General features: G+C 34.1%; 4 non-coding genes across 4 annotated transcripts; all 4 read left to right on the forward strand.

The window, feature by feature from the left end:
* The first annotated feature begins 4541 nt into the window (after positions 1–4541).
* TRNAW-CCA (transfer RNA tryptophan (anticodon CCA)) lies at positions 4542–4613 on the forward strand. Its single transcript has one exon. It is a non-coding gene; the product is annotated as a tRNA-Trp (tRNA).
* A 1417-nt stretch (positions 4614–6030) lies between these two features.
* TRNAW-CCA (transfer RNA tryptophan (anticodon CCA)) lies at positions 6031–6102 on the forward strand. The gene has a single exon. It is a non-coding gene; the product is annotated as a tRNA-Trp (tRNA).
* Positions 6103–9008: 2906 nt separating this feature from the next.
* On the forward strand, positions 9009–9080 carry TRNAS-UGA (transfer RNA serine (anticodon UGA)). The gene has a single exon. It is a non-coding gene; the product is annotated as a tRNA-Ser (tRNA).
* A 4087-nt stretch (positions 9081–13167) lies between these two features.
* TRNAS-UGA (transfer RNA serine (anticodon UGA)) lies at positions 13168–13239 on the forward strand. Its single transcript has one exon. It is a non-coding gene; the product is annotated as a tRNA-Ser (tRNA).
* The last annotated feature ends 1630 nt before the right edge of the window (positions 13240–14869 follow it).

Consider the following 14869-nt stretch of genomic DNA (forward strand, 5'->3'; position numbering starts at 1 on the left):
AGCAAAGCATTTGACAAAGTCTCTCATACAATCCTTATTGAAAAAATGACTAAGTATGGAATGGACAAGGCAACTGTTAGGTGGATTCATAGCTGGCTTAGTGATCGGACCCAAAGAGTGGTCGTAAATGGCTGCACATCCAGTTGGAAGAATGTCTCAAGTGGGGTACCACAGGGCTCTGTCCTGGGCCCTGTATTGTTCAACATCTTTATCAACGATTTAGATGAAGGAATTGAGGGTAAACTGATTAAATTTGCTGATGACACAAAGCTAGGAGGGATAGCTAATACTAGAGAAGAGAGAGAGAGGATTCAAAAAGATTTAAATAAACTGGAGAAGTGGGCAGTAACTAACAGAATGGTTTTTAACAGGGAGAAATGCAAAGTACTACATCTGGGCAATAAAAATGAAAAAAGCATATATAGAATGGGAGGAATAGGGCTAAGTGACAGCACATGTGAAAAAGACTTGGGTATACTAATAGATCACAGACTGAATATGAGTCAACAGTGTGATGCAGCAGCAAAAAAGGCAAATGCAATTCTAGGATGTATTAACAGAAGCATACAGTCTAGATCACGTGAAGTCATTATTTCCCTCTACTCCTCTTTGGTCAGACCTCATCTGGAATATTGTGTCCAGTTTTGGGCACCACATTTTAAAAAAGACATCAACAAACTGGAGCAAGTTCAGAAAAGAGCGACCAGAATGGTGACCGGTCTGCAAACCCTGTCTTATGAGGAAAGGTTGCAGGATTTGGGAATGTTTAGTTTGCAAAAGAGAAGACTGAGAGGAGACTTAATTGCTGTCTACAAATATCTAAAGGGCTGTCACATTGTAGAAGGATCAACTTTATTCTCATTTGCACAAGGAAAGACTAGAAGCAATGGGATGAAACTGAATGGGAGGAGACACAGATTAGATATTAGAAAAAACTTTTTGACAGTTAGAGTGATCAATGAGTGGAACAGGCTGCCACGAGAAGTGGTGAGTTCTCCTTCAATGGAAGTCTTCAAACAGAGGCTGGACAGACATCTGACTGGGATGATTTAGCGAATCCTGCTTTGAGCAGGGGGTTGGACCAGATGGCCCAGGAGGTCCCTTCCAACTCTACGATTCTATGATTCTATGATTCTATGATTGATGATTGGGATAAGATTGAAAACAGAAACTGCGTATTCTAACTGACAATAGATTATCATGATCTTGTTGCCACCTGTCAGGAAAGTGTTTGAAAAATTGCTTTTTTAATTCTACTGAATAAAATCTTTTCAACAATCCTTTGATGAGATATATCATTGGGAACTGAGTTCAAAACAGGAAATTTGTGGCAAGTCAGAAACACCTATTAATTTGTTCATACCATTGTCATCTTTGAATTTGTAAGAAAAAAGGGTTTATTACTATATTCTAAATTTTTAATTGGAAATCCCTGAATCTGAAAGTGAAGACCTTAATTCATCCTTGTTTATACCTTTTCCAAACTGTGATTATAAGTAGCAAATTTCAAGATGGTGTCCATATATTTTATCATGCACTTTTCATGTGAAGTATGGGAGCAACAACACTTTTCAACTGACCTCATGGCGCAACAGTAGCGCGTCTGACTTCAGATCAGAACGTTGCGTGTTCAAATCACGTCGGGGTCAATCAGCTCTTTATGTCTTTTCATATCTTGATTGATGTTTGGGTTATTATTGAAAACAGTAACAGTGTAGTCCAACTGACAAAAGTTAACTCGACTTTGTTGCTACCAGGCTGCAGTGTTTAAGATACTGCATTTTTTAGTTCTACAGATTATAATCGTTTCAAGAGGGCTTTGATAAGAATTGTTATTGGGAATTGAGGTCCAAACATTAGTAAATGTAATTAATGCCATAAGCACCTATTAATTTATTTTTACCATTGCCATCTTTGAATTTGTAAGAAAAGAGGGTTTATTACCAGATTCTTAATTTTTGACTGGAAATCACTGAATCTGATTGTGAAGATCTTAATTCAACTGTAGTGCTTCTGAATCCATATCAGAAAGTTGTGTATTCAAATCACGTCATGGTCAAGCAGCTCTTTCATATTTTTATAGCTTGATCGATGTTTGGGTTAAGATTGAAAACAGAAACTGGGTAATCCAACTGAAAATAGATTAACACAACGTTGTTGACACAGGTCAGAACAGTTTTTAAAAAAGTGTTTTTTTAATTCTATAGATTAAAATCTTATCAACAATACTTTGATGAGAAATATTATTGGGAATTGAGTTAAAAACATTAATAAATGTAATAAATGCCAGGAACACCTATCGCTTTGTTCATACCATTGTCATCTTTGAATTTGTAAGAAAATCAGGCTTATTACTAGAATCTAAACTTTAAACTGGAAATCCCTGAATCGGAACGTGAAGATCCTAATTCATCCTTGTTATTACTTTTCTAAACTGTGATTTAAAGTAGCAAATTTCAAGATGGTGTCTGTATATTTCCTCATGCACTTTACAAGTGAATTATGGGAGCAAGCAAGTTTTACTGCTGTCCTCATACGCTGACGGTAGTGCGCCTTACTCCTGGTCAGAATGATGCATGTTTAAATTATGTCACGTTCAAGTATCTCTTTCATCTTTTTAAAAGTTGATCGATGTTTGGGTTAAGATTGAAAACAGAAACTGCGTATTCTAACTGACAATAGATTATCATGATCTTGTTGCCACCTGTCAGGAAAGTGTTTGAAAAATTGCGTTTTTAATTCTACTGAATAAAATCTTTTCAACAATCCTTTGATGAGATATATCATTGGGAACTGAGTTCAAAACAGGAAATTTGTGGCAAGTCAGAAACACCTATTAATTTGTTCATACCATTGTCATCTTTGAATTTGTAAGAAAAAAGGGTTTATTACTATATTCTAATTTTTTAATTGGAAATCCCTGAATCTGAAAGTGAAGACCTTAATCATAGAATCATAGAGTCATAGAATCGTAGAGTTGGAAGGGACCTCCTGGGCCATCTGGTCCAACCCCCTGCTCAAAGCAGGATTCGCTAAATCATCCCAGTCAGATGTCTGTCCAGCCTCTGTTTGAAGACTTCCATTGAAGGAGAACTCACCACTTCTCGTGGCAGCCTGTTCCACTCATTGATCACTCTAACTGTCAAAAAGTTTTTTCTAATATCTAATCTGTGTCTCCTCCCATTCAGTTTCATCCCATTGCTTCTAGTCTTTCCTTGTGCAAATGAGAATAAAGTTGATCCTTCTACAATGTGACAGCCCTTTAGATATTTGTAGACAGCTATTAAGTCTCCTCTCAGTCTTCTCTTTTGCAAACTAAACATTCCCAAATCCTGCAACCTTTCCTCATAAGACAGGGTTTGCAGACCGGTCACCATTCTGGTCGCTCTTTTCTGAACTTGCTCCAGTTTGTTGATGTCTTTTTTAAAATGTGGTGCCCAAAACTGGACACAATATTCCAGATGAGGTCTGACCAAAGAGGAGTAGAGGGAAATAATGACTTCACGTGATCTAGACTGTATGCTTCTGTTAATACATCCTAGAATTGCATTTGCCTTTTTTGCTGCTGCATCACACTGTTGACTCATATTCAGTCTGTGATCTATTAGTATACCCAAGTCTTTTTCACATGTGCTGTCACTTAGCCCTATTCCTCCCATTCTATATATGCTTTTTCCATTTTTATTGCCCAGATGTAGTACATTGCATTTCTCCCTGTTAAAAACCATTCTGTTAGTTGCTGCCCACTTCTCCAGTTTATTTAAATCTTTTTGAATCCTCTCTCTCTCTTCTCTAGTATTAGCTATCCCTCCTAGCTTTGTGTCATCAGCAAATTTAATCAGTTTACCCTCAATTCCTTCATCTAAATCGTTGATAAAGATGTTGAACAATACAGGGCCCAGGACAGAGCCCTGTGGTACCCCACTTGAGACATTCTTCCAACTGGATGTGCAGCCATTTACGACCACTCTTTGGGTCCGATCACTAAGCCAGTTATGAATCCACCTAACAGTTGCCTTGTCCATTCCATACTTAATCATTTTTTCAATAAGGATTGTATGAGAGACTTTGTCAAATGCTTTGCTGAAGTCAAGATATACTATATCTACAGCATTTCCTTGATTCACCCAATCAGTGATACCGTCATAGAAGGAAATTAAGTTAGTCTGACATGACTTATTAGTTACAAACCCATGCTGACTCTGTTTAATCACTTCATTCTTATCCAGGTATTGACATACATGTTGTTTAATAATTTGTTCAAAGATCTTTCCTGGTATAGAAGTCAGACTCACCGGCCTATAGTTACCTGGGTCCACCTTCTTCCCCTTTTTGAAGATAGGAACAACATTTGCTCTTCTCCAGTCTTCTGGCACTTCTCCTGTTCTCCAAGAATTTTCAAAGATTATAGAAAATCTTAATTCATCCTTGTTTATATCTTTTCCAAACTGTGATTATAAGTAGCAAATTTCAAGATGGTGTCCATATATTTTATCATGCACTTTTCATGTGAAGTATGGGAGCAACAACACTGTTCAAATGACCTCGTGGCGCAACGGTAGCGCGTCTGACTCCAGATCAGAAGGTTGTGTGTTCAAATCACGTCGAGGTCAATCAGCTCTTTATGTCTTTTCATATCTTGATTGATGTTTGGGTTATTATTGAAAACAGCAACTGCGTAGTCCAACTTGACAAAAGTTAACTCGACTTTGTTGCTACCAGGCTGCAGTGTTTAAGAAACTGCATTTTTTAGTTCTACAGATTATAATCGTTTCAAGAGGACTTTGATAAGAATTGTTATTGGGAATTGAGTTCCAAGCATTAATAAATGTAATTAATGCCATAAGCACCTATTAATTTATTTTTACCATTGCCATCTATGAATTTGTAAGAAAAGAGGGTTTATTACCAGATTCTTAATTTTTGACTGGAAATCACTGAATCTGATTGTGAAGATCTTAATTCAACTGTAGTGCTTCTGAATCCATATCAGAAAGTTGTGTATTCAAATCACGTCATGGTCAAGCAGCTCTTTCATATTTTTATAGCTTGATCGATGTTTGGGTTAAGATTGAAAACAGAAACTGGGTAATCCAACTGAAAACAGATTAACACAACGTTGTTGACACAGGTCAGAACAGTTTTTAAAAAAGTGTTTTTTTAATTCTATAGATTAAAATCTTATCAACAATACTTTGATGAGAAATATTATTGGGAATTGAGTTAAAAACATTAATAAATGTAATAAATGCCAGGAAAACCTATCGCTTTGTTCATACCATTGTCATCTTTGAATTTGTAAGAAAATCAGGCTTATTACTAGAATCTAAACCTTAAACTGGAAATCCCTGAATCGGAACGTGAAGATCCTAATTCATCCTTGTTATTACTTTTCTAAACTGTGATTTAAAGTAGCAAATTTCAAGATGGTGTCTGTATATTTCCTCATGCACTTTACAAGTGAATTATGGGAGCAAGCAAGTTTTACAGCTGTCCTCATACACTGACGGTAGTGCCCCTTACTCCTGGTCAGAATGATGCATGTTTAAATTATGTCACGTTCAAGTATCTCTTTCATCTTTTTAAAAGTTGATCGATGTTTGGGTTAAGATTGAAAACAGAAACTGCGTATTCTAACTGACAATAGATTATCATGATCTTGTTGCCACCTGTCAGGAAAGTGTTTGAAAAATTGCTTTTTTAATTCTACTGAATAAAATCTTTTCAACAATCCTTTGATGAGATATATCATTGGGAACTGAGTTCAAAACAGAAAATTTGTGGCAAGTCAGAAACACCTATTAATTTGTTCATACCATTGTCATCTTTGAATTTGTAAGAAAAAAGGGTTTATTGCTATATTCTAAATTTTTAATTGGAAATCCCTGAATCTGAAAGTGAAGACCTTAATTCATCTTTGTTTATATCTTTTCCAAACTGTGATTATAAGTAGCAAATTTCAAGATGGTGTCCATATATTTTATCATGCACTTTTCATGTGAAGTATGGGAGCAACAACACTTTTCAACTGACCTCGTGGCGCAACGGTAGCGCGTCTGACTCCAGATCAGAAGGTTGTGTGTTCAAATCGCATCGGGGTCAATCAGATGTTTATGTCTTTTCATATCTTGATTGATGTTTGGGTTATTATTGAAAACAGCAACTGCGTAGTCCAACTTGACAAAAGTTAACTCGACTTTGTTGCTACCAGGCTGCAGTGTTTAAGAAACTGCATTTTTTAGTTCTACAGATTATAATCGTTTCAAGAGGACTTTGATAAGAATTGTTATTGGGAATTGAGTTCCAAACATTAATAAATGTAATTAATGCCATAAGCACCTATTAATTTATTTTTACCATTGCCATCTTTGAATTTGTAAGAAAAGAGGGTTTATTACCAGATTCTTAATTTTTGACTGGAAATCACTGAATCTGATTGTGAAGATCTTAATTCAACTGTAGTGCTTCTGAATCCATATCAGAAAGTTGTGTATTCAAATCACATCATGGTCAAGCAGCTCTTTCATATTTTTATAGCTTGATCGATGTTTGGGTTAAGATTGAAAACAGAAACTGGGTAATCCAACTGAAAATAGATTAACACAACGTTGTTGACACAGGTCAGAACAGTTTTTAAAAAAGTGTTTTTTTAATTCTATAGATTAAAATCTTATCAACAATACTTTGATGAGAAATATTATTGGGAATTGAGTTAAAAACATTAATAAATGTAATAAATGCCAGGAAAACCTATCGCTTTGTTCATACCATTGTCATCTTTGAATTTGTAAGAAAATCAGGCTTATTACTAGAATCTAAACTTTAAACTGGAAATCCCTGAATCGGAACGTGAAGATCCTAATTCATCCTTGTTATTACTTTTCTAAACTGTGATTTAAAGTAGCAAATTTCAAGATGGTGTCTGTATATTTCCTCATGCACTTTACAAGTGAATTATGGGAGCAAGCAAGTTTTACTGCTGTCCTCATACACTGACGGTAGTGCGCCTTACTCCTGGTCAGAATGATGCATGTTTAAATTATGTCACGTTCAAGTATCTCTTTCATCTTTTTAAAAGTTGATCGATGTTTGGGTTAAGATTGAAAACAGAAACTGCGTATTCTAACTGACAATAGTTTATCATGATCTTGTTGCCACCTGTCAGGAAAGTGTTTGAAAAATTGCTTTTTTAATTCTACTGAATAAAATCTTTTCAACAATCCTTTGATGAGATATATCATTGGGAACTGAGTTCAAAACAGGAAATTTGTGGCAAGTCAGAAACACCTATTAATTTGTTCATACCATTGTCATCTTTGAATTTGTAAGAAAAAAGGGTTTATTACTATATTCTAAATTTTTAATTGGAAATCCCTGAATCTGAAAGTGAAGACCTTAATTCATCCTTGTTTATATCTTTTCCAAACTGTGATTATAAGTAGCAAATTTCAAGATGGTGTCCATATATTTTATCATGCACTTTTCATGTGAAGTATGGGAGCAACAACACTTTTCAACTGACCTCATGGCGCAACGGTAGAGCGTCTGACTCCAGATCAGAAGGTTGCGTGTTCAAATCACGTCGGTGTCAATCAGCTCTTTATGTCTTTTCATATCTCAATTGATGCTTGGTTTATTATTGAAAACAGCAACTGCGTAGTCCAACTTGACAAAAGTTAACTCGACTTTGTTGCTACCAGGCTGCAGTGTTTAAGAAACTGCATTTTTTAGTTCTACAGATTATAATCGTTTCAAGAGGACTTTGATAAGAATTGTTATTGGGAATTGAGTTCCAAACATTAATAAATGTAATTAATGCCATAAGCACCTATTAATTTTTTTTTACCATTGCCATCTTTGAATTTGTAAGAAAAGAGGGTTTATTACCAGATTCTTAATTTTTGACTGGAAATCACTGAATCTGATTGTGAAGATCTTAATTCAACTGTAGTGCTTCTGAATCCATGTCAGAAAGTTGTGTATTCAAATCACATCATGGTCAAGCAGCTCTTTCATATTTTTATAGCTTGATCGATGTTTGGGTTAAGATTGAAAACAGAAACTGGGTAATCCAACTGAAAATAGATTAACACAACGTTGTTGACACAGGTCAGAACAGTTTTTAAAAAAGTGTTTTTTTAATTCTATAGATTAAAATCTTATCAACAATACTTTGATGAGAAATATTATTGGGAATTGAGTTAAAAACATTAATAAATGTAATAAATGCCAGGAAAACCTATTGCTTTGTTCATACCATTGTCATCTTTGAATTTGTAAGAAAATCAGGCTTATTACTAGAATCTAAACTTTAAACTGGAAATCCCTGAATCGGAACGTGAAGATCCTAATTCATCCTTGTTATTACTTTTCTAAACTGTGATTTAAAGTAGCAAATTTCAAGATGGTGTCTGTATATTTCCTCATGCACTTTACAAGTGAATTATGGGAGCAAGCAAGTTTTACTGCTGTCCTCATACACTGACGGTAGTGCGCCTTACTCCTGGTCAGAATGATGCATGTTTAAATTATGTCACGTTCAAGTATCTCTTTCATCTTTTTAAAAGTTGATCGATGTTTGGGTTAAGATTGAAAACAGAAACTGCGTATTCTAACTGACAATAGTTTATCATGATCTTGTTGCCACCTGTCAGGAAAGTGTTTGAAAAATTGCTTTTTTAATTCTACTGAATAAAATCTTTTCAACAATCCTTTGATGAGATATATCATTGGGAACTGAGTTCAAAACAGGAAATTTGTGGCAAGTCAGAAACACCTATTAATTTGTTCATACCATTGTCATCTTTGAATTTGTAAGAAAAAAGGGTTTATTACTATATTCTAAATTTTTAATTGGAAATCCCTGAATCTGAAAGTGAAGACCTTAATTCATCCTTGTTTATATCTTTTCCAAACTGTGATTATAAGTAGCAAATTTCAAGATGGTGTCCATATATTTTATCATGCACTTTTCATGTGAAGTATGGGAGCAACAACACTTTTCAACTGACCTCGTGGCGCAACAGTAGCGCGTCTGACTTGAGATCAGAAGGTTGTGTGTTCAAATCACGTCGGGGTCAATCAGCTCTTTATGTCTTTTCATATCTTGATTGATGTTTGGGTTATTATTGAAAACAGTAACTGCGTAGTCCAACTGACAAAAGTTAACTCGATTTTGTTGCTACCAGGCTGCAGTGTTTAAGATACTGCATTTTTTAGTTCTACAGATTGTAATCGTTTCAAGAGGACTTTGATAAGAATTGTTATTGGGAATTGAGTTCCAAACATTAGTAAATGTAATTAATGCCATAAGCACCTATTAATTTATTTTTACCATTGCCATCTTTGAATTTGTAAGAAAAGAGGGTTTATTACCAGATTCTTAATTTTTGACTGGAAATCACTGAATCTGATTGTGAAGATCTTAATTCAACTGTAGTGCTTCTGAATCCATATCAGAAAGTTGTGTATTCAAATCACGTCATGGTCAAGCAGCTCTTTCATATTTTTATAGCTTGATCGATGTTTGGGTTAAGATTGAAAACAGAAACTGGGTAATCCAACTGAAAACAGATTAACACAACGTTGTTGACACAGGTCAGAACAGTTTTTAAAAAAGTGTTTTTTTAATTCTATAGATTAAAATCTTATCAACAATACTTTGATGAGAAATATTATTGGGAATTGAGTTAAAAACATTAATAAATGTAATAAATGCCAGGAACACCTATCGCTTTGTTCATACCATTGTCATCTTTGAATTTGTAAGAAAATCAGGCTTATTACTAGAATCTAAACTTTAAACTGGAAATCCCTGAATCGGAATGTGAAGATCCTAATTCATCCTTGTTATTACTTTTCTAAACTGTGATTTAAAGTAGGAAATTTCAAGATGGTGTCTGTATATTTCCTCATGCACTTTACAAGTGAATTATGGGAGCAAGCAAGTTTTACAGCTGTCCTCATACACTGACGGTAGTGGGCCTTACTCCTGGTCAGAATGATGCATGTTTAAATTATGTCATGTTCAAGTATCTCTTTCATCTTTTTAAAAGTTGATCGATGTTTGGGTTAAGATTGAAAACAGAAACTGCGTATTCTAACTGACAATAGATTATCATGATCTTGTTGCCACCTGTCAGGAAAGTGTTTGAAAAATTGCTTTTTTAATTCTACTGAATAAAATCTTTTCAACAATCCTTTGATGAGATATATCATTGGGAACTGAGTTCAAAACAGAAAATTTGTGGCAAGTGAGAAACACCTAATAATTTGTTCATACCATTGTCATCTTTGAATTTGGGTTATTATTGAAAACAGCAACTGCGTAGTCCAACTTGACAAAAGTTAACTCGACTTTGTTGCTACCAGGCTGCAGTGTTTAAGAAACTGCATTTTTTAGTTCTACAGATTATAATCGTTTCAAGAGGACTTTGATAAGAATTGTTATTGGGAATTGAGTTCCAAACATTAATAAATGTAATTAATGCCATAAGCACCTATTAATTTATTTTTACCATTGCCATCTATGAATTTGTAAGAAAAGAGGGTTTATTACCAGATTCTTAATTTTTGACTGGAAATCACTGAATCTGATTGTGAAGATCTTAATTCAACTGTAGTGCTTCTGAATCCATATCAGAAAGTTGTGTATTCAAATCACGTCATGGTCAAGCAGCTCTTTCATATTTTTATAGCTTGATCGATGTTTGGGTTAAGATTGAAAACAGAAACTGGGTAATCCAACTGAAAACAGATTAACACAACGTTGTTGACACAGGTCAGAACAGTTTTTAAAAAAGTGTTTTTTTAATTCTATAGATTAAAATCTTATCAACAATACTTTGATGAGAAATATTATTGGGAATTGAGTTAAAAACATTAATAAATGTAATAAATGCCAGGAACACCTATCGCTTTGTTCATACCATTGTCATCTTTGAATTTGTAAGAAAATCAGGCTTATTACTAGAATCTAAACTTTAAACTGGAAATCCCTGAATCGGAACGTGAAGATCCTAATTCATCCTTGTTATTACTTTTCTAAACTGTGATTTAAAGTAGCAAATTTCAAGATGGTGTCTGTATATTTCCTCATGCACTTTACAAGTGAATTATGGGAGCAAGCAAGTTTTACTGCTGTCCTCATACACTGACGGTAGTGCGCCTTACTCCTGGTCAGAATGATGCATGTTTAAATTATGTCACGTTCAAGTATCTCTTTCATCTTTTTAAAAGTTGATTGATGTTTGGGTTAAGATTGAAAACAGAAACTGCGTATTCTAACTGACAATAGTTTATCATGATCTTGTTGCCACCTGTCAGGAAAGTGTTTGAAAAATTGCTTTTTTAATTCTACTGAATAAAATCTTTTCAACAATCCTTTGATGAGATATATCATTGGGAACTGAGTTCAAAACAGGAAATTTGTGGCAAGTCAGAAACACCTATTAATTTGTTCATACCATTGTCATCTTTGAATTTGTAAGAAAAAAGTGTTTATTACTATATTCTAAATTTTTAATTGGAAATCCCTGAATCTGAAAGTGAAGACCTTAATTCATCCTTGTTTATATCTTTTCCAAACTGTGATTATAAGTAGCAAATTTCAAGATGGTGTCCATATATTTTATCATGCACTTTTCATGTGAAGTATGGGAGCAACAACACTTTTCAACTGACCTCGTGGCGCAACAGTAGCGCGTCTGACTTGACATCAGAAGGTTGTGTGTTCAAATCTCGTCGGGGTCAATCAGCTCTTTATGTCTTTTCATATCTTGATTGATGTTTGGGTTATTATTGAAAACAGTAACTGCGTAGTCCAACTGACAAAAGTTAACTCGATTTTGTTGCTACCAGGCTGCAGTGTTTAAGATACTGCATTTTTTAGTTCTACAGATTGTAATCGTTTCAAGAGGACTTTGATAAGAATTGTTATTGGGAATTGAGTTCCAAACATTAATAAATGTAATTAATGCCATAAGCACCTATTAATTTATTTTTACCATTGCCATCTTTGAATTTGTAAGAAAAGAGGGTTTATTACCAGATTCTTAATTTTTGACTGGAAATCACTGAATCTGATTGTGAAGATCTTAATTCAACTGTAGTGCTTCTGAATCCATGTCAGAAAGTTGTGTATTCAAATCACATCATGGTCAAGCAGCTCTTTCATATTTTTATAGCTTGATCGATGTTTGGGTTAAGATTGAAAACAGAAACTGGGTAATCCAACTGAAAATAGATTAACACAACGTTGTTGACACAGGTCAGAACAGTTTTTAAAAAAGTGTTTTTTTAATTCTATAGATTAAAATCTTATCAACAATACTTTGATGAGAAATATTATTGGGAATTGAGTTAAAAACATTAATAAATGTAATAAATGCCAGGAAAACCTATTGCTTTGTTCATACCATTGTCATCTTTGAATTTGTAAGAAAATCAGGCTTATTACTAGAATCTAAACTTTAAACTGGAAATCCCTGAATCGGAACGTGAAGATCCTAATTCATCCTTGTTATTACTTTTCTAAACTGTGATTTAAAGTAGCAAATTTCAAGATGGTGTCTGTATATTTCCTCATGCACTTTACAAGTGAATTATGGGAGCAAGCAAGTTTTACTGCTGTCCTCATACACTGACGGTAGTGCGCCTTACTCCTGGTCAGAATGATGCATGTTTAAATTATGTCACGTTCAAGTATCTCTTTCATCTTTTTAAAAGTTGATCGATGTTTGGGTTAAGATTGAAAACAGAAACTGCGTATTCTAACTGACAATAGTTTATCATGATCTTGTTGCCACCTGTCAGGAAAGTGTTTGAAAAATTGCTTTTTTAATTCTACTGAATAAAATCTTTTCAACAATCCTTTGATGAGATATATCATTGGGAACTGAGTTCAAAACAGGAAATTTGTGGCAAGTCAGAAACACCTATTAATTTGTTCATACCATTGTCATCTTTGAATTTGTAAGAAAAAAGGGTTTATTACTATATTCTAAATTTTTAATTGGAAATCCCTGAATCTGAAAGTGAAGACCTTAATTCATCCTTGTTTATATCTTTTCCAAACTGTGATTATAAGTAGCAAATTTCAAGATGGTGTCCATATATTTTATCATGCACTTTTCATGTGAAGTATGGGAGCAACAACACTTTTCAACTGACCTCGTGGCGCAACAGTAGCGCGTCTGACTTGAGATCAGAAGGTTGTGTGTTCAAATCACGTCGGGGTCAATCAGCTCTTTATGTCTTTTCATATCTTGATTGATGTTTGGGTTATTATTGAAAACAGTAACTGCGTAGTCCAACTGACAAAAGTTAACTCGATTTTGTTGCTACCAGGCTGCAGTGTTTAAGATACTGCATTTTTTAGTTCTACAGATTGTAATCGTTTCAAGAGGACTTTGATAAGAATTGTTATTGGGAATTGAGTTCCAAACATTAGTAAATGTAATTAATGCCATAAGCACCTATTAATTTATTTTTACCATTGCCATCTTTGAATTTGTAAGAAAAGAGGGTTTATTACCAGATTCTTAATTTTTGACTGGAAATCACTGAATCTGATTGTGAAGATCTTAATTCAACTGTAGTGCTTCTGAATCCATATCAGAAAGTTGTGTATTCAAATCACGTCATGGTCAAGCAGCTCTTTCATATTTTTATAGCTTGATCGATGTTTGGGTTAAGATTGAAAACAGAAACTGGGTAATCCAACTGAAAACAGATTAACACAACGTTGTTGACACAGGTCAGAACAGTTTTTAAAAAAGTGTTTTTTTAATTCTATAGATTAAAATCTTATCAACAATACTTTGATGAGAAATATTATTGGGAATTGAGTTAAAAACATTAATAAATGTAATAAATGCCAGGAACACCTATCGCTTTGTTCATACCATTGTCATCTTTGAATTTGTAAGAAAATCAGGCTTATTACTAGAATCTAAACTTTAAACTGGAAATCCCTGAATCGGAATGTGAAGATCCTAATTCATCCTTGTTATTACTTTTCTAAACTGTGATTTAAAGTAGGAAATTTCAAGATGGTGTCTGTATATTTCCTCATGCACTTTACAAGTGAATTATGGGAGCAAGCAAGTTTTACAGCTGTCCTCATACACTGACGGTAGTGGGCCTTACTCCTGGTCAGAATGATGCATGTTTAAATTATGTCATGTTCAAGTATCTCTTTCATCTTTTTAAAAGTTGATCGATGTTTGGGTTAAGATTGAAAACAGAAACTGCGTATTCTAACTGACAATAGATTATCATGATCTTGTTGCCACCTGTCAGGAAAGTGTTTGAAAAATTGCTTTTTTAATTCTACTGAATAAAATCTTTTCAACAATCCTTTGATGAGATATATCATTGGGAACTGAGTTCAAAACAGAAAATTTGTGGCAAGTGAGAAACACCTAATAATTTGTTCATACCATTGTCATCTTTGAATTTGGGTTATTATTGAAAACAGCAACTGCGTAGTCCAACTTGACAAAAGTTAACTCGACTTTGTTGCTACCAGGCTGCAGTGTTTAAGAAACTGCATTTTTTAGTTCTACAGATTATAATCGTTTCAAGAGGACTTTGATAAGAATTGTTATTGGGAATTGAGTTCCAAACATTAATAAATGTAATTAATGCCATAAGCACCTATTAATTTATTTTTACCATTGCCATCTATGAATTTGTAAGAAAAGAGGGTTTATTACCAGATTCTTAATTTTTGACTGGAAATCACTGAATCTGATTGTGAAGATCTTAATTCAACTGTAGTGCTTCTGAATCCATATCAGAAAGTTGTGTATTCAAATCACGTCATGGTCAAGCAGCTCTTTCATATTTTTATAGCTTGATCGATGTT

This window comes from Dendrobates tinctorius, unplaced genomic scaffold, assembly GCF_039654945.1.
Source record: "Dendrobates tinctorius isolate UK_male_01 unplaced genomic scaffold, ASM3965494v1 ptg000178l, whole genome shotgun sequence".
NCBI classification, from domain to species: Eukaryota; Metazoa; Chordata; class Amphibia; order Anura; family Dendrobatidae; genus Dendrobates; species Dendrobates tinctorius.